This window comes from Chiroxiphia lanceolata, chromosome 8 (genome assembly GCF_009829145.1).
Source record: "Chiroxiphia lanceolata isolate bChiLan1 chromosome 8, bChiLan1.pri, whole genome shotgun sequence".
NCBI lineage: Eukaryota > Metazoa > Chordata > Aves > Passeriformes > Pipridae > Chiroxiphia > Chiroxiphia lanceolata.
In genome coordinates this window covers 21,763,539-21,790,369 of record NC_045644.1, presented here as the reverse complement: position 1 = coordinate 21,790,369, position 26,831 = coordinate 21,763,539, and the positions used below count along the sequence as shown (strand labels likewise).

The following is a 26,831-nucleotide window of genomic DNA, read 5'->3' as shown; positions in this document are numbered from 1 at the left end:
CACAAAATGTTGGTTAAAACAATATTTAAAAAAACCTGTAAACTAAATAGAAGCTGAAGTATTTGCATGCATTTCTGAGTTCTGAAGGAGCTGTACCCACATGCAATTACAAATGGGGTCAGTGTGGGCAGCCCCCATCTGAATGCACTGAATCATTTTGGAGCAGTGTTGGCCCATGTGCAGTGAAAACTAGGGATGAAGAACGAATGAGGTGAAAGAATGCTTAAGTAGAAATCAGTGGTTTGTTCTCACCTGGAAGGCAGAGTTTAGTTTTGGGTAAGTCATCTCAAAAGGAAACTGCAACCATAAAAGAAGTTTGATGTTAATCAGAGGACTTCTGCGTAAGGAGAAAGCAGGAACCGAGATGGGAGAAGACTAATAAGAGAGATTCTAGAAAGATTTGCAAAAGAAATGGTAGAAAGAAGGTTTTGGCTATGCTTTCATGACAGGACAATGTTAAACAAGCATGGAAAAAACCCAGACTTAAAACTGATCAAAATAAATCCAGTGATTTGGCTTATGAAGCTTAGCTAGGAGGAGCCTTTGCTAAAAGCAGTCACTAGGGCTACAACTTCACAAAACTACAGAAAAATTCATACATTTGTTTAAATATTAAGAACATTCAGAGACAAAATTACTGAAGACTTAGAAAAATAGAATTTTCTAAACCCTTAGAAAAATAGAATTATCTTTCAGTTCAGGGTAAAAGTAAATGGGAAGTGAGGCAGAAACTGTTCCTTAGGACCAGAGCCTTTGAGCACCCCTTAGGAAACTTCTTCAACTTCTAGGTCGTCGCTGTTAGATAGTGGGCCCAGGTCTGCTCCAATGAAGCACGTAATTCTTTTAGCAAGTAATTTTCATTGGCACACTCAGCCACCTGGAAGGGAAAGTGTGTGCCTCTTCAGAGCTCTCCCCGCGAGCCTCAATCTGTGTGGTGTTAGGAAGGGTTTCTACCTACACCAAATAATTAGCCTGTAGAAAACTCGGTTTTTTTAATTGTATACAGCTAATGTTTGGCTTTATTTCCTTCCATCTTCCATCCTGTTCTCCCCTTCCTTTCTGGGTGGACACTACCTCTTCCTGACTGCAGCAACTTGTGGAGATACTCAGCTGGAGGGCAATATCTTCTTAGCAAGCAGCTCTGGAGTGCCTGAGTGACAGCAACGGTCATGTCTGTTTTGACATTAAAAAAATAAATACAAATTACAAACAGGCAGCAGCCAAATGCACGAAACCCTGCATGCATCTGATGCTCCGGGCGCTGCCTTTCTGTTGTTTTCCATGGATCCATCGTGTCTGTTTCTGCTGTACGAAGGTGTTTTAAATCTAAAAAAAAAAAAAAGACATGTTGTTTGTATAAATAATAAAAAAACAGGAATAATGCTAAATAAATGACAGATTATCCAACATGCCCCTTCCCCCAGGGCTAAGAAAATGGCAGCAACCGGAACATCTTTCAGAAATGAAGTGAGGGGGAAAGCAAAAGTGAAGGAGAGAGGAAGAGAGAGGGAGAGCAAAAAAGGAGGCAGCTTGAGCAGCGGATGGCTGAACTGTGCTCCGCAAACCACGGTGGAAGTTAACACCGCATTCGGGCTGTGCTGCAACCTCAGCCGTGAGAGGTGGCGAGGAGACCCCAGAGGAGCCAGTGTGAAGACTGGGGTTCAAGAGAGAGGAGGCACTTCTCTTCCTGTTGCCCGGCAGTCTGACTTCAGCCTGTCTTAGATTTCTGCACAGCAAGAACGCTATGGAAAGCTGGTTGCTCGGCGCTGGATCCCAAAACAGACTTTTTTTTTCCTTTTTTTTTTTTTTCTTTTATTTTTTTTTAAGAAATAAAACAAAATGGGATGTTGATTTAAAACTAAAGATGGAAGTAGGGATTAAAAAATGGGTTTAAGTGAATATAACTTGAATAGAAGTTCGCTCCTTAGTGATCCTGGTTTTAAAAACAGCCAAACATGGAGTTTTGAAGCCAGCTTATTTAATTTAACAAAACAAAACAAAAAAGCATTGCGTTAAGGGCAGAGATTTTAGAGGAAGAGGGTACACGTATGGGATTTTCTATTATTTTTTCCTTTCTAGTAGCGTAGTTGGGATCCACAGTGCTGCAGAACACGTGTTCCTTAGGAAGCAGACAAAAAACTTAGTGTTATGTTCTTCATGAAAACTTGCACATACACTCCTATATGAGGCATAAATAGCGTGTGTTTTTTATACTGAAATATATGCACCCATAGAATTGAAGGGGTTACCTGGCCTCCTGTTTGATTTGTTTGGTCTCCGAGTAAAATAGCAGTGGGAGCCAGTGGCCCCAGCCAGGTGCTTCTCCCCACCACTAACCCATCTGATGTTTGTAAGTGTCATGTTTCCTAGTGTTTATTTGGGTAATTTTTCTATTTTTTACAGTGATGTTGTAACAGAAAACTGTCAGATCAGAACCTCAAAAGCTGTAGCTGAAGGACTCTAGGCCACCTCCCTGTGTTACCTCTGGGTGTTAGAGAATACCTCATGAAACAGAGGGGAAAGGGAATGAGCACATGTGATCTGATGTTTGTCCTTTGGGCCAATTCATCTTCCTTTCTTTTCTTTGCTGCAAAAGGATTTCAGTTCCTTTATTCATCGGGTGGGGAATGTGTGTTTAGTTGACCTTACCAAGGAGGGAGCCTAGCCCCAGGAAGAAATGGCCTTTCTGGCAGACCTGATGGGATTTGTCTTGACCAAGGGAAGGCATCACTTGCAGAAGTTGGGATGAGCTTTTACCTGCATTTGTCTACCCCTAATCAGGTTTTTGGATCTTTAGAGGGAGTTAAAACGATTGCCTTGACAGCATCGGCAACCTTTTTGCAGACTACGGAAAAGAAGACAATTTGGAATTTTAATCCTTATTCGACAAAATGCAGAAAATAAAAGCTGTTGCACAAAGCGGAGCTGTCAATTTGCAACAGATAGCACTCTGCTCTCTTTGTTAGAGAGGTGTATCCCATACCAGGATTAGATGAGCCAACCCCTGATGAAGGAAAAGACCATCCACACTTTCCAGGTTGGTTTAAGCAAACACCCTTTATTCCTCCCTCCACTATCCCAGGGAGGAGTGCAGGGACTGAACTCGTGGGGGGCAAACACTAGATTTTATTATTTCAAAACATTCTTAAAAACAGCACTAAGCCAGTGAGTGAAGTGGAAAAGTGAAAAGCCTTGATATTTTAATCAGACTTTTTTTAAGCCACAGAGAGCAAACAGATTACAATTATGCCATTTAAAAAAAGATAAATACAAAACATTATGCATGCCTTCTTTTGGTCTGATCTTCCTTGTCTCTACCTGATGATTATAATTAAAAAAAGAGAACCCTCTGTATTAAGTATATGCATCTTTCAGAGAAAATTTTAAAAGAACAGAACTGTTGGTTTTTTGTTTTTGCACAGTCTTGGAGACAAATTCTTTCGGATTTTTTTCGTTTGTTTTGTTTCCTTTTAAGTTAATGAGAACCTTAGCTTGGTATGGCCATTATCAAACACAGCTGTACACCTTTAGCATTCTTAATGTTCTCTTATGGGGCTAATGTAAGCATCTATATAATATATATAAATATCACATTTTAAACAGGAAATGGAAGGCATTTGATGCAGAATTTTTGCATGATATAGAAATAATTAAAGTTAGCTAGTGTTTGTTTGTTTGGTCTGAATGTTGGTAGAACCTTCATAGCTTTGTTACAATGAAACCTTGAACTGAAGATATTTAATAAATAACATTTAAACAGTGTAAAGTTTGGAGTGTCACATTATTCTCTTAAACCATGTAACAATGGTGCTTCTGGGATAAGAATCAATTTACAGAGCTTTCTCTGTGTATGTGTGTGTGTGTGTGTGAGTTAATTGTGTGATTTAAAATGTAATTTTAAAAAAGGAGAAAAAGTTAAGTGGTACCATACCTGAAAGGAGGGGAAAAAATGCTAGCATTAAAAACAAAGGGACAACAGACCCTGTTAAACTGAACTTAATGGCATGTCCCTGACAGACCAGGCATAACAGGGAAATGCTGCTTTTGTTCCTAATAGCCTGATCCTTGGCAAATCTATGCTGTTACTTCCTTATTTGTTTTTCTCAGATATTTCAGACTCCTTGTGGGAGAAGCCCTCTTGCCGTTAGGTTTGCCTGACTTAAACCTGCTGATCTCAAGTTGGGTGGCTTGAGTGTATTTTGTGTCCTGACTGGGATGCTTCTGCAGAGGCACAGATCAGCCACTCAGCTGTACAAATTTGTCAGGTCTAGCAGCATAAGCATCATTTCCCAACAGGTTAAAAGTTAGTTGGCTTTAGCCTGTTTTTGTTTTTATACTGACTCTTGTTATTAGCATTTTTTTTATGCCCTGCTCGTAGGCTTTGTTCCACTCAGGCCTTTGCTGCTTTGCCATTTTTCTTTTATTTCCCACCTGTCAGAGCTCACACTGCCCTCTAAAGGGTAGCTGGCTGAGTGGTGAGCCTGCTGTAGGTGCTGCCCTTGCCCTGTGCTGAGCCCCTGCCAGGCTGTCGGCAGGGACAGAGATGCTCAGGTGCTTCTCTGCATCTCCTGCTACCGCTGGCCTTGTGTCTGGCACAGTGATTGCTGGGGTGCACTGGGGGCCCCGTCTTGTTTTGGTACCGGTGCTGAGGGGCTCCAGCCAGCACTCTCGTCCCCCGTTTGGCAGGCCTGGCTGGCCTCCACTCCCCTGAGCTTTTCCCAGGTGCGTCTGGGAAGCACTGCAGGTGGGAGGAGGTGGCTTTGCCTTATCACAGAAAGCAACTTCGGTGTACTTAATCCCCTTTAACTGCAGCAATTACCTAGTAAATAGGTGTCAGTTGCTGCTGCTTAAGGAGATGATTACTTCTGCTGCCTGATGAAACAGGAGGAAAATTGTCCTTAGTGTTTAAAGGGAGAAGGTAAGAGTTTTACAGCCCGTTTCGCTGGGATGGAAGACAATCTGTTCGTGCCCAGAAGAGATAGCTCCTGCTATTACAGCAACAAAGAGAGGTTCTGCTATCATTTCCGACATGCAAGGCAGCATCATCAGGTAAGGTCTCTCCTGAAGCAGTTAATCCTATCTAATGATCTTTGAAGAAATGTTGCAGTATGATCTAATAAGCACTAGGAAGGTACTCATAAAATTCGTGATGATCTCCCATGTTCTTAGAAGCTCTTTTAACCAAGACAAGAGTAATTTAAACACTTACTGAAAGCACAATAGTCAGACTAATGCTCATGTCAAGAATATTTATGTAGCATATATATGGGGTCTGTTTTACTCTTCTTATGTTTTAGCTGACAGCAGGCTTTGGGAATGGTACTCCAGTATTGAGCTATCAAACAGGGATATTCCTAGAAACTTACTTTCCAGTATGCCATACCTGGTTAAAATCAGCTCATCCTATTAGATGGAGTTTTGCCATTTTCCTACCAAAGAGAATGGTCTGAGCATGGTTTTCGAAGTTCCCTCTCCCCCAGTTTATGCACACACATGCTTGTATATAGGTGGGTTACTCTGTGGGAGACCTATGACTGATGGTAGCTTTAATTTATGCCCAAATCAGATTTCCTTTTAAACTAGGTTGGTCTGCTCTCACTCGCTGGGCTAGCGGCACAAAGGTCTGGTAGGATGCTTTTATGCCATAGTATCCATGAGATGCAAGGAGAAGCACGAGCAGAACTAGACCCTGAATGTCAATATCCTTTCCATTTTATTATGGAAATTGTTACCTCTTACTTACATGTATTGATAACTTAGACAAACGGACAGAGCATTTGACTAGTGATGAGATTTGTGATCTGTTTTTGGTTTTGCTATGGCTTTGGCAGAGTGACTGCAGGGTAAGCCACTTGTGTGCTCAGTGCTTCAGCCTTGTGCGCTCTGTGCTTCAGCTTTGTTATTTGCCCATGCAGATGATAAGCCTGACCTCTGCAGAGACCGCTGTGAGAGACTGATGGAGAGTTCTGCAGAGCAGCTGGGTGGTATTGCTACTACTCATCACGGATGATTTTTTTTTTTCCTGAGTATTCGAGAGGATTGAGACTGCAGACTAATGCACCTGGAATGCTTGTTTATTTGGGTTTAGTATGAATTTATTAGACTTGGGAAAGGTGGTCCTTAGGGGCACTTAAAGTGCCTTGAGTGGAGGGTTATGAATTTTTCCCTTGAGATTCTTAGCGCCTGAGAACTCCTCACCTGCAGGAATGTCCTGTCTGCTGGAAAGGAATAGGAATTTCCTGGTTGGCATGTAATATTATGAAGAATTTTAAGCCAATTTATTGTGTACTTAACAGGTATTAGAAAACAAAAATGCATATACTTACGGTTTTTAAGACAGACTGGCTACAAGGAAAGGATGCAAATAATTAAGTCAATAAAATCTCGGTCTGAAAGTTCCTTGTGCTGCAGGAGGGTCCTCTAAAGCACAGGTGGATGGAGGGAAAGGGAAAGGTGGTTGTTCCTAGTCAGTGGCAATTTATAGAATTTTACTCACCATAATTATCCATAAATGGATGGGCAGGATGACATTTACTCACAGAAAATGTTTGTTAATGCATCATGTGACTGCATGTTGGCAGAGTTGGGATTTGGCTAGTTCTTGCAATGAAATACCATCTCAATGTGGTTTATTTCTCCTTCCTGTTTCGGTGGTAAAGTGTAATGCTCATACCAACAGAGGATAGCCTGCAAAAACAGCACCAGGGCTGTGCTTCAGAGGCCTTGTTTACATTGGAACATATAGGTTACATCAGTAGTCATAGCAGTGCTACTGCTTTATGATTGTTCCTGTTCCAGAAAGCATTTATTTGTTTGTTTCTTCTTATGTGTTTAGAAGTTCAAAATAAACTGAAAAAGTACATACTTACATAAAAAATATTTTTCTACTAATGTGGCATTTGAAATTCATTCCTTTAGATTTAGCATATTTTTTCTTGTATAAAAAAGGCCCAAAGTTGGTATAGATTGTCTTAAATATTTCTAAGAATTGTAAACAGATTTCAGCCTTGTTCATTCCAAAATAGTATTAATGCTAAAATTGTTTTAAATATAATAAGCAAGTTTTAAACCACCTAATCTTTTACAGTATCAGTAAAATCTTCCATACCTGGTACAAAGACTCTATTGAGCCTCAACAGAAACAGTAACACATTCAATCTTTATATAGTGTTTTACTTAAACTTTCCCTTTTGGAAGAAACAGGCTTCCTGACCCATTAAATGGAATATCCAGGGAAAGACTGTTTGTTTATGTAACCTTAAGAAGGAGAAGTTGCTTCAGAGAAATGCAATGTTACCAGGGATAGCGCCAGCTAAGTGAGATAGGCAGAGAGCAATATGATAGCCTGGAAGATGGGAGTTATAAAGCTGAGCACTAAGAGTGGTTTGGAGTATGAGGAGACTGGTGTGGGGAAGAGAGCGGAGATGCAAGATGAAGTTAAGGATGTCTTGCAAGTGAGTAGAGGAAGCTACATAGGAGGCAACTGGAAAGACAATGAGGACAGAGTTGTTTTGTGGTGAAATGAGAAGAAAAGCAAGGGAATTCTTCTCTGGTGGCTTGAGGAGGGATTTGGAGAGATGGAGCATATTTTGGGGTGTTTTCTCCCACTACACATTTAAATGGAATTCTAAGTTGATATTGTTGCCCCTGTATAGAGTACTATAGCGTACAAGATAAACTCCTGTCACTGATTCCCTCCCTCAGTGTAAATGAGTTTTGATGAGACTGGGAGAGAGACAGGAACTACTAAAAAAATAATTTTTTTTAGTAGCATATCAAGCTGTACTTGGAAATGCTAAATCCAGTTTCACAGAATGTAGTACTGGATCTTAAATGCTACAAACACATGACACGAGGTGCTGATCTGCCACATGTTCCCTCTGTTGGCTCAGATTTGCTCAGCTGTTTTGGAAAGTGCAAGGTCTGGTAGATTGGGATCACCTGTTGCTGCCACACTAGCTTTGGGATGGCTGCAGGCAGGCAGATGATATTAATCTGATGTGAGCACTGCAGCACGTGTTTGGATTAATTCAACAGAAATGCAATCACGTGTTCAAATATGTGCTGGGTATTTTGGCAGCACAGACCCATGTGATGCGACTGCAGGTGGTGGAGCAGCTGCCTCATCAACCTCTGCTGAGGTGGGGGTGCTGTCAGCCAGAGGCAGAACAGACTTTTGAAGCGCACTAGGATATGAGTGCTCATAGCTTTGTCTCCTTTTCTTGCATTATTTGATTCACCTGCTAACGCGGGCTTAACAGGCTTGAAAAGCATGGTCAGTGCTTCAGGTGCAAACTGATCAGGCTGAAGATGAAAAGCCCTGTGTAAATGTGTCTGAAAGCCACGACTTTCAAGCTTTTTCAGCTCTTCAATAGAGCAGCAGGTTCCTGTGCAGCAAATCCACCTCTTGTGTTGCTTTGTTGAAGGTTTCCTGAGTGACTCACAGCGTGCCAGCAATCCTCTGACAGCGGGATGTGAAGCAGCACTTTGCCAACGTGAGGCCTTATTCCCTGAGCACCTGCTTTCCCTTTGCTTGCTCCTCTTCTGTCGCTTTTGACCGCTCCAGGTCCCAGTCGTGCTAACTTGTCCCAAATGTTTGCTCTCCAAAGTGTGGTGGGTGCTTTCTGCACAGCAGATCCAAAAGCAGGGCCGTGTAACAGCACTCCCAGACTGCCGTCCACCTCTCTATCCTCCGCTGAGAATAAATGATCCTGTGATGTGGCTTCACATCCCATTCTGGCTTCCTACTACAATTTCCTCCACCCTTCTAAAGCAGCAAATTGCAGCGTGCGTGTTTGTGTTTCTCGGGAGGCTGCTGCCGGCGATGTCACAGCGGTGTCAATTCCTTCCCACTGTTTTCCTGGACATCCCACGCTTTCCGCGCCGCCGGCAGCGCGGCGGCCGCAGCCATTCCCCGCAGCCCGGGCCGCGCCGGTGCCGCCGCTCCCTCCCGCAGCCCCGCGGTGGCTGCACGAACCCCCGCCCCGTATTCGGGTGTGGGGCGCGGCCGCCCCGGCCCGAGCGGCGGGACCCGCTCTGGGCCCAGCCCGCGGTGCCTCCCGGCGGCCCCGCCCCGCTCCCCGCCCCGCGGAAGATGGCGGCCGCGCCGCGCGGCGGCGGCTCCCCCAGCGGCCGGAGGGACGCGCAGCGCCCGGGAGCCGGCGGGCCGCGACCGGCCTGAGCGCTGCTCGCCGCGCCGAGGGACGCCCGCCCTCCCTCTCTTTGGGAGCCGAGACCTGCCCGCCCGGCGGGGCCTCCCTGCGGCAGGTGAGGTGGCGGAGGAGGAGGAGGAGGAGGGCAGCGCGGTGGTGGCGGCGCGGCCGGGCCGGGCCGGCTCGGAGGGCGGCGGGGCAGAGCAGAGCGGCGCCGGCGGGGCCGGGGGAAGTTGTGCCGGCCGGGGGGCGGCGGTCCCGTGCGGTGGGTGTTTGTGAGGGGCGGCCGGGCCGCGGGGGGAGGCGAGGGGCCGAGCCGGCGCAGGAGGCACGGAGGGCGCTGCCCCGCGCCCTGGAGGCGCCGCCCGCCCCGCAGCCACCTGTGCGACCGGGGCGTCCCGCCGAGAGCCCACACGGGGGGCCCGCGCCCCGACACGGTGCCCCGTGTGTCGGCGGTGCCCGGGGCCGGAGGTTTCGCAGCCCTGCCCGGCTGCTCTCGGCGGGCGCGGAGCCCCCGGCGCACGGCCCGGAGCGGCAGCTCCTGCCCCATCGCGGCTGCCGCCCCTCGGAGCCCCCCCGAGCTCCGGCTGCCGGCGGGGAGCGCGGTCCTGGGCCGGGCTGCGCTCCCGGCCTCGCTCCGGCTTTGTTTACCCCGCGGCGCCGTGTTGCGGGCGGTGAGGGTGCTTGGTACGGCGGGACTGGCGCTGAACAAGTCGCCGTGCAGCGGGGCAGGGGATGCTCCTGTCCCCTGGTGCGGCTGTACTGCCCGTGCTGCACAGGCGGCTGTCTGGAGGCTGCGTTCAGTGCAGGCCAGCCGCGGGTACAGTTGTGGTACCACGAAGACACAACAAAAACTGTGTGCTACGTAGGGAAAGCTGATGGAGCATGAGGAATCGTTCGTATAGCATTTACCATCATTTAGTCATTAAAATGTTTTTGCAGTGGTAAAGCGATAAATAAAGCACGAGACACCCTGTTTGCTTAAGCAAGAGTGAATAAACTCTGTGTTGCCTGAATTAGAAGTGGGCAAATGTCACATATCTGAATTCAGCCACAGGTTACACTAGTCCACACTGGGATTCTTTGTGACTGGTCTTGCCAAAGAAGTATTCAGAGTTGTTAATTGTACGTGCATTTCTCATTAGGAAGTGTAACCTTGCCCCTCGTAGCAAAGATGTAAACTAGAAACTTCTGATTAATTTTTCAGGTTAGCTGCAGCCAATTATCTGTGGTAATTGGGCTGGGAAATTTTCATGATGGGAGAATCTAGGTAGCATCGATATAGTGGAACACTGTGTACAAAAACGCCCTAAGAGCCCTAAGAGAAAAGATTAGATGCTCAGCATCAGCCCCAAGAGTTTATGGGTGTGGGTGCCCACGCATGCTCATGTTGCCCGTGTGAGCTGGCTCTGCACCTACAGCAGTTAGTGATCCCAGAACCAAGCCCTGTACAGCTGCTACATGGAGGCACCTGAGGGGCTCCATCCACGGTGGGTTTGTGCAGTGTTTCTTTATTGGGTTTCTCAGTGCAGCTGTTTTCATGGCACTGAGATCACTGATCCAACTGCTGGAAGATTGGACATAGGCACTTTAGTTTGTACTTCACGCTGCACAGATGTGATTGTGGTGTGTTAAGAGCTAGTCGGGTTCCAAAAGCAGGCTGACTCCACTAGACCAGTTTTGAGCCAGTGGAAAAACTGTGCTCAAATCTGGCAACCAGCACAAAATGTTCTAAAAATTTTCTGCTGTCAGCAACTGTGAACAAGTATATATCTCTTACAATTATTGTCTTGTCCACTTGCTGCTTTCTTCTTACATTTTTCTTTCTCATCCCAAATTCTTCTTTTTGTTCGTTCTTCCCTTTTAGTTTTTTGCTGCCCTCTAAGTCCACGGTACTGTTTTCCTTGTTGTTGCTCCTTGAACATGGTTTCCTAATGGGTCTTTTCTTCCTCTGTTTGCTGTTTCTTCAGGCCGTGTAAAACTGCTTTTTTGCATGTATATATGATTTTGAACTAAGAAGAAATGGAATTTTCAAAAAAAGTGCAGCTCAGAATGAGCTAAGAGCAAGGACACAGGGCAAGAGCAGTGGTACATCTGTCCATGTCAATTTTTCGTTCCAGTTGCAGAAATGACTTTTGCTCATGTGTGTGGGTTCTCAGACTGAGGTTTAGAATGGAGAGTGGGACCAATCCTGCCCTCTAGTATTGCTGCCCACGAGGAGAGGGGTTCTGGGGCATCTGGCAGCAAAATGGGATTGTGATACAGAAAAACTGAGAGTCACTGTTTTAAGGTATTGAATACTATGTGTGATTGTTTACCAGGACATGAGCGTGTGCACGGGCAAGCTCAGTGTTTGCCAGCAGTATCTGGTGGTGCAGTGATGGTGGAATCTGCTGCGTGATTTTTGCATAAGGCATGTTTTACTGTTGTGATGCTTAACCTTCAGGTTGGTCTGTGTCAGAATTCATGTAGGTGGCCTGGTGAAAAAGCCTGAGCCTAGTTTTATTTTTATTTTATAATTTCATGATTTCTTAAAAAAAAAAAAGGACTATGTGGAGGAAATAAATGCAGCTGAGGCCTGAACCACAGCCTATCTCCTCATCACTGAGCCTTGTTTCAGAGGATTGAATGACTGTCTCAGATCTCTTTGTGGTATATCTGGAATATGCGGTGATTCTCTGAGCAAAGCTGCACCAATAAGATAATCCATTTCATTTTAATTGGCAGAGTTGTTTACACATGATCTCTTGCTCATTTCCCTCTTTTAAAGGAATGCATATCTATCCCTGATTACAGCTCAGGTCAAAATCCCTTAGCACTTGTAGCAAATCTCCTTTAATTGGTCTCATTTAGCTCTCATAAGGTTGTGTTTTAATTCTCGCTCTTCCGAATCCTTTTCCCCAGTCTGTAATGTAATTTATTACAGGATATTTTATAGAGAAGGGAGCAGCCTCTGGCTGTCAGCATCCTTTGCAATGTATCAAATTTCCAGCTCAACAGGCAGCTGCAGTGGAGTTTGTGGGTGTAAGACAGCAGTGGTGCAGCAGCAGCACGGGCAGATGGTGGTGGTGGCACTGGGCACGAGTGCCGTGTCTGTCCTGGATTCTGGAAATAATTGGGGTGAATGCTCCTGTTTGCTCTCCGTGCTTCTCTATTCTTTTTGTAGCTGTTGCTGATTCAAGGGGCTTTGAGTTCAGTTTTTTCCTTTCTGGCTGTCTTTCTAGACTCTGAATACGAGTACATCCAAGTTGCTGCTGTTGTCTGATGACAGGCTTTGAGCAGTACAGGACTGGTAGAAGGCTGGTACTGGGAGCGTATTTTAGAAGGCCCAGACCAACATTACCTGTCTTTAGAAAATTCAGTGTGACTTTGCTGAACGCAGTTGCTTTGGTTAATTGAACATAATGCAAAGAGGTGAAGCCCTGAGTTTCATTATGGCTGTGCTGAGGCACTTCACCTCTGGCCTGTAGCAGCACAGTCTGCAGGCACCGTGCACTGGTGCAGCTCTGCCTGAGCTCCGGGTGCTCTGACATCAGCTCTGAAAGTCTCAAAGGCTGGGTTTTGTTTCTCTTTTTTTTGAGCTGTGCCCCCTGCCCTTACACTGGCAATTTTCCCACTCCAGCAAAGTCACGAGGAACTATGTTCCTCTTCTTCAGCCACTGAATTTGAGATTCCAGGCCGTGTGGTGCAGCAGTGACGGTGCAGACAGACTTTCTGCTTTACTGATCCTGCTCTGGAGGCACGAATCTAATCCAGTAGAGCTGTGGAGCACAGTTATGTCTTAAATTGCCACTGAATGATTTACTGGAGTAACAGATCAGAGCTGTACCTTTTCTTTCTGCCTAGCAGTGTTCGAAGGTCTTGGGCCTCTGGCAATTGCTGTTTGGGGACTGTTTTTCAATACAGATGCATATCCAGAAAGGAAGTGATATAGATCACTAGACTGAATCCATATGTACCCTATTAAAAATGCAGTAGAAATCTCTAGACAGGAGTGATGAATTAATCTTCTGCACCAGGAAGATATCCTCCATCACATTCATGCCTGCTGATATTTTTAGTAAGCTAACTGATTTAGCAGCAAATGTGAGGGGGTTGATAAGATTGTGAATGCAGTTTGGACCTTCTCAAAATATTTGTGGCTTTCATTGGGCAGTGTCACGAGATCGTTTTCAAAGAAGTGGGAATTGCTGTTTGCTTGTTTTCTAAAACTGCCTAAACTCTCCAGACAGGGAAAGGGATGGTCACGGCTCTCTTTCTCTATGGACTCAGCCTGCTTTTGAATTTGTCAAGTAAAATGAATACTGCAAAATAAGAAAGGACAGCTCCATGCAGCACTTGCTTATGTACTAGCAATGCCAAGATGTTCAGAAATACCTGTCTCTTCCAAGTGTGTTTGTAGTTGTGTGTAACTGCAGCTGTTCTTCCTGCTGGGATTGCAAACGTGGAACATCAGCAGTATTTTCAGCTTCTCTCAGGCTGAAATGTTAATGCCTTAACTTAGCCTAAAATAAGGTACTCTTTCTTTCCATTAAGTGAATGTAATATTTGTCATTAAATACAAATTATGCGGTTAAGCATTAAAACTAACAGCTATTATATACCAATATTCATTTTTTTTCCTCAGAATCAAAGGAGGGTAAAAAAGGAGAGATGTGTTTTGTCCTCTGCTCAGTGTAGGGGGGGGCTTGTGCAGGTCCTGGTGCTGGTCCCTGTGCTCTGCATCTATCACGCCACACTTACCATCTACAGCACTTTGTCTCATGTTTTGAGTGTGATGGAAATAAGGGAGTGTGATCTAGAGTTTTGGTGGGATACAAGTGCAGTTGTACTGCACTAGCCTGATCTGTTCTCTCCCAGCTCTGCGGTGCATTATTCTGAATTCTTTTTTTCCCCCCTCTGGAAATGTCTGCATTAGCAGAAAAGTTTGTTTAGGGCATTCTCTGTAAAGCAAAAGACAGTAGAGTCTGTCCTCTGCTCTTCAACCTTCTTGTAGCTCACATGAAGAGGCTTGCAGGTTGCCTCCTCAGGGAAGGTTTCCACAAAGGGGGAGAGAGTAGGACATAAAATTGTATGTGTTAGATGACATGCCAGCAAGTTTTAGCCCTCTCTGGAGATAGAGATCACTGCTGCTTTTATTTATTCATGTATGTTTTTTCTCTGTTTTCAGTCATTAGCTTGGGAGCTGGATTGGCATAACTGATATAAAAAGGAAGGAGGAAAGAGGGACAGCAAAATGACAATTTTATCCCTTCTTAATCTCTTTTTGCAGTTCTGGTCTGCCATCTGGTCACAAAGCACACAACCCCAGTACCCTGCCCTTTCTCTTCTCTTTGTTTCTCCAGTCTCCTACATCCTTCAATTCTGCATCAGGAACCCTGCAAGAATATTACATTCTTCTAAGTGGTTCGATTTGGGAGGCTCCCATGTCAGGACCATCAGATTATGTGACAGAGCAACTTGTTTTCCTTTGATCATGTTTAGATTTACGGTTCCAGATGATTCCATTACCTATATTTTATTGGTCTTTAAGCTTGTCTCTAATTAATGCTAATTTGCTTGGCAGTACTTCTGAAGTATAATCAGAGCTTGCATGTGGATTTTTAGAGCTCTTCAACAGATCTTAACTCTTACATTTTCAATCACTTTGGTATTAATTCCTCAAAGGAAACAGTGGGATGATAGGCCTTAGCTGTGATAGGCTCCAAGTAGAGCTCCATTTAGAAAAGCAGAGAACTTGAGATTTACTTCAGAAAGGTTAGAAGAAACACGGAACAGTTTATAAATGTCTATTTTTGTCTTGAGAACCTCTTACTGTACAACTCTGCATTAGCTCTCTAGCCCTTACCAGTGCTTTAGAGTGCATGGGAAATTTTGTGTCAGAAAGGGCTTTTGAAACAGTCAGTTGAGGTATCTCTTGGATGATTAGAGTTGGACTCATCTGACTACATGTGAAGATATAAAACTGGACACCAGTGTCCACATCTGAGCTGAGCACTGTAAGTTCCCTTCACGTTTAAGGATATGTTGGGGCGCAGTTCATTTTGCTATGAAGCAGATGTCCACATTTGTTGAGGTGAATCACATTTTGGAAGTTTTTTTTGGTTTTCCACTGAATATATTAAAAACTGAGAATGTTAGTCCAGATGTAGAAAATGTCAGCAGGATAAGTATCTGAGCAGAAGGTAAATTGAACACCTTGCAGAGTGACACTAACTTGCTCCTAATCCCGGACTGCTTTCAGAATAGCATTTTAATGTCTTCACTATTAATTGATTTACATCAATTTTGTCTCTTCTCATCTTAACTGCCTTTCCCATATTTAGAGAACTTTTTCTGTAATTTTTCTTTTTAAGCTAATGCTGATGTAGTGATTCTGTGCACCCCCACTTTATTCTGAAAGCTTTTCCAAGTGCCAAGTGCTCCGCAGCTGTCGATTGTCTTTGCCCTTGCTTTTATCGTTGGGTTGTCCAACAGCCGGGGTCCGCTGGATCTGGTAACCAGGACTTTTCTGTGGTCCTGGCCAGCCATACCTGTCCCAGAGAAGTCAGACCAGACCATGAGTAGGTCTTTGTTCAGTTCAAAGCCTTAACCACAGAGATTGTAGTTGCCTCCAGAAGCAAGGTGAATGTCCAAATGTCAGGTACTGGCCTATGATTTTTTTTCCTGTAAAGAGACAGGCTTCTCTTCTGCACAGTCTGGCTTTTGCACTGCTGGAAGTTTAACTTCGAACAAATAGCAAGATCAGGCTTGGAGTGTCCCAACGCAGTAGCACATTGCATGTAGATCCCTGCTTGAGATGAATAACATAATTTCACAACAGCTTGAATACTCTGAATATTTGATGATCCAAGGTGAATGAGGAGCAAGTAAGACTGAGAACTCTTGTGCAATCTAATTGAAGGTAGAAATTTTTAGTGGAGAAAAGGTTGATATCTTGGCTGACCCCTTAAAATGTCATCCTTTTGCATCTGTCATCACCCATGTTTGTTTTTGTTTCTCTTCTGGTCATCACCTGTGTGGGTCTGTTTTAAGTATAGCGAAGTCTTTGAAGTGATATCATTTGTCTCAGTGATGGAACTACTGAAAAAACCATCACCTTACTGTTGGTGAACTGCTTGTCCTTCCAGTTACTGAGGGCTGCAGAGCTATTAAAAAGAGACAGAAACTAGTGTAGACACTGTCAATCACCACAGAGTGTCTGTGCATGAGGACTGCTGCAGCTCCCTGTTTCATCAGCTCTGTGAATGATGTGAGCTCTTCCAGTGTTAAGTCTGCTTTTTCAGTGGGATAAAGTGGGATCCTGGCCCAGTCCAGCAGCCGCGAAGATTCGTTTCAGTGTTGAAGCCTGTCTTCATGTCTGATCTGTTGTCCAGACCACCTCTGAAACATCAGTCTTTCCCCTGCTCCCATTTCAGTTACAAATAATGTATTTTAGTTTGTTACTTGTAATTTTATTGGTTTTATTAATTTTTAATTAAATGTTTGGATTCACTCAGTGATACTTAAGCTCAAAATGCGTGCGCTTTACTTATGGCTGAGTCATAATCATCTTCCTCACAAGCAGAGATCTGTCACTGTCTCCTGATTTAGTTTTGTCTGCAGACTTCCATCCATATCCTTCCTTTATGTTCCTGTTTCAGATCTGGTTGCTCGTATCAAAGCACAATGTGAATAAGTCTGCTTTCCTGACTCAAGGCTACCAAGAAAATGTGCTTTTATCATGTGTTGTATCTATATTTTAGTATCCTGTAACTGTGCGTGGAACAGAGTATGTTTCCATGGCCCAAGTCCATATAAACAGAGCTTTCTGCAGGAAAACTTGCTTTGCCTCAAACAAAATATTGATGTTTGCCTTTCCCAGCACTACTTTTAAATACAAATTCCTCACTAACCACACACGATGGTACAGTGCCTGTGGTAGCAGGCAGAGCTCGAAACTCCTTTTGGTCTTGTGTTGTGTCTGTGGGCAGGTTAAGAACAAACTAGTGTTCAGGGATTGTCGTAATTGCAGTTGGTGTTGAACATAATGTTTCTCTGAGGTGATATAGTTAATTCTCTTGTGTGTTGTAGAACTATTGTATAATTATCTTATTTTTGTTAGTCCTAGCATTTTCCTATTACTGAATGAAAGCACGGTGAAGATGTCCTTTGAACGTACTCTTCTTGGTTTGCATTTAAGCGGATACTACCAGTGAGGAAAGCAATCCAATCCTATAGTGACCCTTCTCAGTATTGGCACAACCACTCAGCAAGGAGGACCAGGAAACTGATGTGGAAATTAAAACAACAGAACAAAACAAACCCCCTTTTTTGCTGTGTTGACTTTCTCCAAAAGAGAAAATGTTACTTTTCAGTTGATCACTAAGAAACCCAGTCAGGCTCAAATGCTTTTATTTGGGACACCACAGAGTGTCTTGGGGATAGGATGAGCTGATGGTATTCCAGGGCTGCTCTCTTGGAGGAGAGGTATGACCACCTCAAGACATGCCAGATGATCACCTTAGAAGTACGATTTCATGAGACCCTTTGCATCAGTCCTGCAAGCTTTTTAAATGTTAGATTTATCTAGATCAGACTTAACTAGCAGTGGTCATGAGAAACTCTAAAATGATGCTGGAAACAAGCAACCTGGTGAGAGCCAAGCTGCACGCTCAGCAGACTGAGAGCCCAGTAACTAGTCCTTCATTGCTCCCTGTTCTTTTCCACTTTTAATTGGAAACTGGATTAATTTTTATGTAGCTGATTTCGCGTAAGGGGAAAGATTGAAGAAATAGTAGTGATATAGTTTGTGAAGAAGATGCCTCTAGGGGAAGAGTGAAGCAGTTGCTTTGATCAAGATGCAGACCAACCCTGGGGTCACAGGAAAAATGCAGGTCTCTGATAAGCAGTGCTGTATTATCTTTATGTTCCTGTGTAATTTACCAAAAAGACATGACAAATTATGTCAGAAACTAGTTACATTTTTATGGAATGGTTCTTGTTTTGTTTTTTTTCCCCTATCTTGTTAAAAGAAACCAAAACAAACAAGAAATGTTTCTGTGTTTTCCTCAACATCTTTTCTTAGCACCGTGGCACCAACAGTCTGACCCATGATACGATTCTGGACAGCTCTTTAGGAACTGAAATTGTTGTGAGTGCTCAGGCCCTTCCTGCAATTACGTCTTCCTGAAATGCATCCTGTGCAAGGGTGACAATCAGCTACAGGCAGTGCTGAAAGACAAGGCAGTGGAAATTTGTACAGTGTCTGCACTGGAAGCAAGGCTGTTCTTAAAGGATATGTCTGTAAACTGTTTGGTCTTAAAGTCTGTATTGGGTACTTTTAAAAATGAGCCAACTTAAAAAAAAAACCCAAACGGATCTTCATACAGATGAAGGTGTAACACAAATGCAAGATGCTATTTTCCCCCTGTCATTAGGCTTCCTCTGGAGAAAGCATTGGATAGGGATGTTGTTTGACCTTCATGGGTTAGTGATTTCAGAACCTCATGCTTGATCTACCGGGATGGGACTGAGGAGACCAAGCTTGAAAATGAGTGTTGAGAGCTCTACTCATTTTGTCCTGTCTTCACAATTCCTTGGCACTGGTGTTATGCAGCCTCTGCTACCAGCTCTCTGTTGGGATATTGTAACTTTTCCAAGGGCTATATGGAGTTCCATCCTCATTTTCAGTTGTGACCTTTTACCACAGGTAAAAGTACCTGTACCATGTACCACAGTGTAGCTGTGAAACTGCTGACAAAGCTGGGGAGGTGGTTGCAAGGCTTGTGAGCACAAATGCCAGGACTTTTGTGATAGCCAGAATGAGGGACCTGTGAGCCAAATGAAATGGGAATGACCTTGTATGCACAGACATTAGGATATAACACACAACCCTTAAAATTTAAATTTCCTAAAATTAATCATCCTTAGGTAATACTTGTTAGAAAATCTTATCTAGCTTGATTCCATCTGTCTTGAAGGAAAGGAATGAGATTCAGGAAGAAATTTTATTTTTTTTCGTGTGAAGTTATGGGAACAAGCTGACTACTGCAGTAAAACCCATTCTGTGAATGTGAGGAGACTTATTATCCCTTTTTTCTGCCTGTAATGCCAGCTCCACTGGGGCTGCAGAAATGGAGATCAGTGGGGAATACAAGAAAAAAGTGTAAATTAGTTTTGACTAGTACGGATCTGAATATAGCTTTGAGTTGTTAATAATGGTGCAGAAGACTCTGTCCTATCACTGTCACCCAAGAGCATCTTATACAGGGATGAGGAAGTGTCACACAAAAATTCTTGGAAATGTTTGCTAATTTTATTGGGTTTGGAAATAGCAAATTCTAGGAAGTGGTACATGAGAGCAGTGAGTGCAATAGTTCTTCTCTGCCACAGTTGCTCAGATATGTCGTGTCTCTCCTGGGGTGCAAGTCATAGTGTGCATTTTTTTTTTTTCGGCTTGGCAAGCTTCTTGCACGAGGTCAGCATTGCCACTACAGCAATAGCTGCAGCACAGCATAGTCATGCTTTAAATGTACTAACTGCACATGTTGTAAATTACTACTGATTTTTTTTGAATGCTGCAATATGTAAGTATTCAGCTTGAGGCATTTTATTAAAGGGGCCTTAATTGCAGTGCAAAGTGCTTTAAAAATTCTGTGCCATTTAATGTAGCTTATGTTGGGCATAACTAATCATTGCTAAGGCTTAAGACCTTTGGTGTATAGTGCATCTGGGAGCAGGTAGCTATGAGACAGGGCAGAGGAATCCCCTTCTCTTCTCTCTTCAGTAAAAACTCTTTCTCAACACAAAGGTCTGATTGCTGCTGTTTCTTGTATAGTGCAAAGCACAGCAGTATGTGGGCAGCAAACTAATGCAGAGTGCTCTCCTGTCTAGTGTTTCATTGTTCTTTCTGCCTGAGGCTTTGCAACCTTGGTTTTTTAGTTAAAATCTTTAACAATGGATTATCTGTTTTTCTAGGCTTTAGAGGATTTGAAATAGCAGTCACCCTTAGGCATTTGGCTCGAGATTACAGCAATAAATACATTCATCAGAGCCCCCTGGCCCTTCCAAGAGCCAGGCAGTCCTAAGATTACCTCTACCATATTCTTCTGCTTCTAACCAGTGAAGTGTGTCAACCTCTTAACAATTTGAGGTAAGCCCCATTCCTCCTGACTGTTTGCACTCGGATGGTTTGTGAGAAAGGGAGGCTGTGTGTGGTGAGGTTCAGGGCACCTACAGTAGGAGACCTTCATTCTTGCTGGGATATTGGCTTTTATGGCAATACCAGTTTGTATTTTACAGGAGATCAGAAACCTCTTTGGAAAGCCAGCATTGCCTTCCACCCCCCACCCCCTTCCACCCCCTCAAAACCCAGCAGTCTGAAAATTTCATATATGGTTTTAAAATTTTGACATTGGAATGTAACTTTAGTCAATATTGATGTTTCTGATCCTTTTGTGCCAGCTGCTGTTTTTCTGAATGATGGTTCTGGGACTGGAAGGCCCCATGCCAGAGATTACAAACCAGTTGCCACCCAGTTGTGATATCTGACGTGGCAATTTCTGTAAGAGTGCTTCCTGATTGCACTATTCAAACAGTCAGTGTACTGTTTTTCTTCTGTTACTATGAGATCTAAAGTAGTTTACAGATATTGGACATTCTGCTGTGTTTCTTTGGAGAAAGATGTCAGCTGTCAGGAGACCCAAAAGCCAGTTCCAGTAAAACTACATTTTCTAAAGCAGTTTATTTCTGCTTAGAAGTTCTGTTCATTATATGACCTTGTACAAGCTGTGCTTTGCACGATGTGACTTATTTCTTTTAAAGAGCAGCTTTATCAGGAAAGTTCACTGCATAGAGAGATCTGTGATGTCTGAACATCTGAAGTCCTGTGAAGATTCCACTCCTAATAGATTCTATTGATTTTCACCAAGTACTATATTTCCCAGCCTTCTGAGCTGTTGTTATCACACCACATCAGCTGCTCATCACAATGAAATAGCATGTGCTGGTTGGCCACTGGCTTTATCAAAAGACTCTCCCAACACAGGTGTGCAAATTGGAAAAGAGAAAATGAGATTCTCTTTGGGTTTTGTACTTTGCTTCATTTTTTTTCTTTTTTCCAGCAAGTAAGTAATGATAAATATTTACACTGTATGTTTTCAAAGTATACACACATTACCTTTGCCTTGGAAAACTTCCAGCTTTCTTTTCAGCAGAATAACAGTATTTAGAGCATTTGTAAATGCACTTTGTCACATAATTTTCATCTTTTTGTGGGATAGTACGTGCAATGATTGCAGCATCTTTTACTGCAGTTTTAGTCTTTACCACCACACCTTAATTCCCTTTTCAACAGAAAAGTAGTATCACTTTTCTTTTTTTAGTAGGTGGATAAGAATTACGAGAATTGGTAACTTAACTATGCAATGTAGCAGGTTTGTGTCTGTACTCTAGAGAATGAGGTAGGGATCTTTTTCGCTACTGCAGATAGTGAAGTGAATATGAACTACAGTGAACATGAATATCTGTTACTGTGGTTTTGACTATCAAACAGAGTAGAAGTGTATGTATGAAATATATAAAATACCTGCTTAGAATACCCTTTTATGTTCCCATGAGAATTAACTGAGAACTAATGCTGTCAAGGGAGTAGCTGTAGCTTTAGCATGCTTAAGGCTTTGTAGGGCTGGTTAGAAATTCTGAAGATGCCACCCCCACTGACCATGCATTATCCTGGGGCTGACCCTGATGTCTCCCCTGAATTGCAGGTCCCTGCCCATTGGATATAGTCAGCACTGGAACTGCACCAGAACTGAGAAAGTGTCCTGTAGGCTGGACTCTGCAGTTTCTGTAGAGAGGGAAGAGGAGGGAGCTCCTGTCCTGTGGCACCCCGGGTTGTGAGCTGGAGCAGGCCAATGCACAGACGGATCGTTACAGGAGACGGGAGCTGAAGCTTCTGAGTTGTGGGAAATGAAGGCTGTAACTGTTGGCAAAAGGTGTCTGATTCTAGGAAATTAATGGGGTTCGTGGAAATGGTGGACTTGCTGAGCTGCCAGTAGGTTTTTAGGTGCTAATGAAATGGAAAATATTGCATCAGGAGGGTACTGCTTGTGTTACCAAAGGGGAAACATTAGATAGGGAATTGACAGATGACCAGCAAGGACGGGCAAATGTTGCTTGAGGAACATGAGAAGGTTAGTTTATAACAGGTTAGGTGGGAGAGACAGGTTTTGGAGCAGAAACAAAGATGAAATAGCTAAGATACAAGTAGCAGAAGTAGATACAAAGCTTTGTAGCACCTTCTTGTGCCTTGGATGGAATCCGCGTCTCTGAATCTGACGACCTGGCTGTCAGAAAATATCTTTTGGCAATGCTGGTTTCGTTCTGTGATTCTTCCACACTGAGAATAACCACCTAGAGTTGCTGTAACTTACAGATAGCTCAAGATGCCCTTGTGGCATATCAGGTGATAGCTCTGCCCATGTGATACCAGCGGGATGATTGTGTAGTGGCATTTGTCATTTAGGATTTTGCTTTAACATTGGAACTGTAGACAGGAGGAGAGACACAGAGGCATGTGTGTGGATATACAACACCACATTGAGAGGCTGTGAGGACAAACACTCATAAGATAGAACGTATCAAAATTAATTTTGCTTGAACAGCTTTAATGTGTCTTCCTTAAATAAAACAATTTTTAACTTGCACGGATCATAAAATACACAGGAAAAATTTAATTTTCCAAAACTTATTCTTTTAATTCTACCATCTGTACATGTTTTATTGTAATTGCTGTAAGGAAGAAAGCATGCTACCGATTTAGGATTATTTTGTATCTGGTATTAATTGAACTTTTGGAACCCAACAATGTGAGCAAGCATTGTTTTTGTATTACTTCTTGCTGGTGTTAAATAGTGGTACGTGCAATTTGCAGCCTTGAGATACTAGATCTTGGGAGCTGAGCTTGCTGTGTTTGCTAGGACTTTTTTCATTGTCTTTGGGGAATAATGAGTGGGAAAAAAAAGTCATACCTTGAACCACTTCCTGTGTTTTGTCCTTTAGTCTTCTCTTCTGTGACAATAGCATTAGTATTGACCTAAATGGTAGTGAGGCTTTGCTTGCATACAGGGAGAAAAATAAATCTAAGCACTTTTAGGGAAAAAGGAAGTGGAGAGGGTGAGGGTGGGAGATTCTGTGAAACAGCTTAATATAGCGCTTATGAGTCAGCAATTTCCTTTTACACTCATCTTGTCCATATGGGGTATTTTCTTTTACCTTATCAAGCCAGCCTCTTTTTCTACCCTGCTTCTTTAGGAAAAAAGCCTGCAAGAATAACATGCAGTGGCACAGGTGTTTTTTTTTATTTGGACCAAGAAACATGGAGCAAGGCAACAATCAGGAATCCACTGTAGGAGCAGCAGATCCCACAGATGATAGGAAAAATGTTGATCAGATCCCTCTTCTAATCCATCTCCATGTCCTCACAACCCAAATCACTGAACACCTTGAGTTTGTATTGACTGCGAAGTGTGCAACTACAAAATATATCTAACATAATAGCTAATGTGCAAAGTCTTTAGACAAAACAAGTTATGGTGAGTGAATGTGAGGAAAGCCTTTTAGACTCGAGACTGAAGCAGTAGTTCAGAGAGGTGGCTCCCTATTCATCCCAGTGGCATATTACCACAAAGCCATTGCAGTAGTTACACTTCTTGAAGTTTCATTTAGAGGTGAAAAGACTACCACTTTTTATTATTGTTTTCCACATCGTGAATTCCATGTTATTTTCCAGGAGAATTGCTCCATTTATAATTTATGTATGTAGGTATTTAAATTTGGGGGCTCTTAGTGGAGTTGGTATATTTTCTGTAGATCCGAATATCTTTTGTTACATTAATCCTGTTTGTTTTGCACTTGGTGATGTAGCTGAGCAGCCCAGTGGTTTGGTACTTCGTTCTTAGGCAGTCCTGAAAAAAATATCTGTGTGATCGATGGTTTACTAGGCACTATAATTAAAGCAGACCCATTTTTCCATATTACCTACTTAAAATCCACGTCTTCACATTGAAGAGACCAAAGAAGTTAACAGTAAGTTGATCACTGTGCTAAAAAGAAGGTGTTTCACCTCTGCAGTGTTACAAGGCCCCCTTACTGTAACACTGCTGCTGACAACCTGAGTGCAAGTTTTGATGGGTCTGCCTCTTTTATAACTTTGTTGAAGTTCTTTATTTGGAATAGTCAGCATATAGACTGAGCAAGAAGTATAGGATGCAGGAAACATTGGTGTCACTGCCTGCTGACCAGTGACTTGTGAGCTTCCTTTCTGAGGGCTGTGCAGGGCTGGCTGAGAGCCACCTGCCCTTGTGGATGGAAGGAGGGCTGGTGGTGGAGTGGGCATCACATGGTCCAGAGCAGAAAGCTGGGGCAGTCACAGACTTTGTTGATGGATTTAAAAAAAACAAACAGCAAGTCAGTCATCTTCTACCTCTGTCAGCAACAATCAGAGGAAAAAGTTGCCGTATAAATTTTTTCATATTAAAGAACAAACTTATTATGCAAGGTGTTGAGGATTGGAAGAGAAGCATAGGCAAAAGAGGAAAACAAAGGCGTGAAAGTCCTTTCAAAAATGTTTTTAAAAGGAGATCTTGATTTGTAGATGACCTTTTCCTTTTGCACCCGATGTTGACTTGGCTGTTTTGAAGCTCTAGGTAGTTTGTCTGTGCTAGAAGTAGTTTTTTGGGATCAAATGGAAAATTACATTTGCTTGAGGCCTTTTTGTGAAATGTGCTTGCCTTTTTTCATCTGCATAACATACATTGGTGGAAAGTGCCTGCTGTGTCTGCTATTATCCCCCTCCTTGACTCCTTAATTTGCAAGGAAGTATTTTTATTTGTCAGTACTATTTCAGGTAAAGGTAAAAACAAGTGAATTCAGTAGAACACACGTTACTCTGGAAATAGTTAAACTTGAGTTCTCAGTGATGAGAAGAAACAGGAGACAAGTAGCTTATATGCAGGGCCTTTCAGTATTTGTAAGTAGATCACATATTGTTGTTTTGTTTTTTCACAGGACCTGCTAAAATGATGGTTTCCTAAGTAGTTGTCACAGAATTGTGTCACGGATTCACTGGAATCATGTGTGCATTGAAAGCGGAGCAGTAGCTGCAGGGTCTGTGTCTACTGCTTCAGGGAGGGAGTAGAATCAAGCAGGTGGGGCCATCTTCACTTACAACCTATGTTGGCAAGGAGGAACTCAGCAAATATCCATCATATTTAACTTCTTAGCATTAGATAAACGTGCCAAAGTCATGAAAAATGCTGTTTTCACTGATGTTTTGTTGTATGACCACTTCGAATCCAGTTTTCAGGCTCATCCAGATTGAGCACTCTTTGTCATAACCTCTCTCTAAAGTGCCAAAGACCTTTTTCCATATGTCCAAAAAGCACAGTGTCATTTATACTTGGTTATTGCCAGCACCAGATGACTCAAAACCATGGCATAAGCCTTTGTTATTTCAGAATTAGTGGTGATCTCATCACTGGGCCTATCAGAGACATCCTTTAATTTAGTATTTTTAAAAACTCTTGAATCGTCTGGAATTGTTCTGCTAATAAATGGAGAGATTATATGACCCAAGTAGAACCCAGGTGGCTAACATCAGGGAGATAGTACTAGATCTCATTAGCGGTACTCAGATAACCATCCGTGTTTTCCAGTTGTCAATACAAAAAAAGCTGAAATCAAATAAGAGTACTTTTGAAGATGGATAGCAAGATATTTAACCTATTTCAGGGCCACCCGTAATTGCGAAAGTTGAATTACGGGCTGTGTGAGGCTTTTGACTTGAGGAGAGGGTCACACACTTCTGTCCAAGTTTTCAGATGATGGAGGGGAAGCTGTCCAGGACACTGATGAGATTTGGCTTCAGCTGCTGTCAGTAGTTCTGGCCAGATCAGGACAGAAGATCCGCTTCATGGCAGTGAAAATATAAAGAATTGCTTTACTCTGCCCGCTCTAACAATGTGGGGTGGATGAAGAGACCAAATTACTGTATTGGAATCTCAAGTGGGTTGTTCATTGTATTTCCTTCTTTCTGTCAATTAGCTGAGTAATCTTTTTCAGTGACTTTTATGTATTGTTTGGCTCATTTTTATATATGCCACCTCTGATTTCTGTAAAACAGCATCATGAAGACACCAACTGCTGCAAACTTCACATCCTGCAGGTAGGAATCATGTCTAAAGGCAGGTTCAGAAGAACAGTACTCCAGTGAATAGCTAATTCATACAGCTGTTCCCACCATCAAGGGAGGAGTCAATCTAGTATACTACAGCTGTGCTGATGTGCTCAGAAAACCCAGCAGCCCTTTAAAAACCTGTGTATTTATCATCATTCTTCATGATAATGGTGTTGCTGGGCCTGTTGTTTCTAGGCCTGGGTATTGAGCTGTGAGGAAGGTGCTCTGAGCTCTGCACTTCAAGCCCCAATGCAGGGGCACATAAAGTTTCTTATTGCTGGTAAGAAACATAATCTCAGTTGCAGAATGTGCAGTGTATGCATTGTCAGGATCTTTCATACTGATTACAGCATCTTTACAAATTACTGTGATTGCAGAGGATTTTCTATTTGTGAAACAGCTTCTATGTAAAAGAGATATTGTTAAAGGGATATTGATGATTTTTGTTTTCCAGTAATTAT

The 26,831-nt window shown here is 43.1% G+C and overlaps 2 protein-coding genes across 8 annotated transcripts in view; both read left to right on the top strand.

The window, feature by feature from the left end:
* CAMK2G (calcium/calmodulin dependent protein kinase II gamma) overlaps positions 1-3,766 on the top strand; it is a 117,968-nt gene extending 114,202 nt beyond the window's left edge. For all 7 annotated transcript variants that reach the window (XM_032695712.1, XM_032695716.1, XM_032695714.1 and 4 more), the window contains one exon: positions 1,091-3,766. The gene's annotated coding sequence lies outside the window, so the exon portion shown is untranslated. The remainder of the gene's footprint in view (positions 1-1,090) is intronic.
* Positions 3,767-9,161: 5,395 nt separating this feature from the next.
* Positions 9,162-26,831, top strand: part of NDST2 (N-deacetylase and N-sulfotransferase 2) — a 133,613-nt gene continuing 115,943 nt past the window's right edge. The window contains exon 1 of the mRNA XM_032695707.1: positions 9,162-9,267. The gene's annotated coding sequence lies outside the window, so the exon portion shown is untranslated. The remainder of the gene's footprint in view (positions 9,268-26,831) is intronic.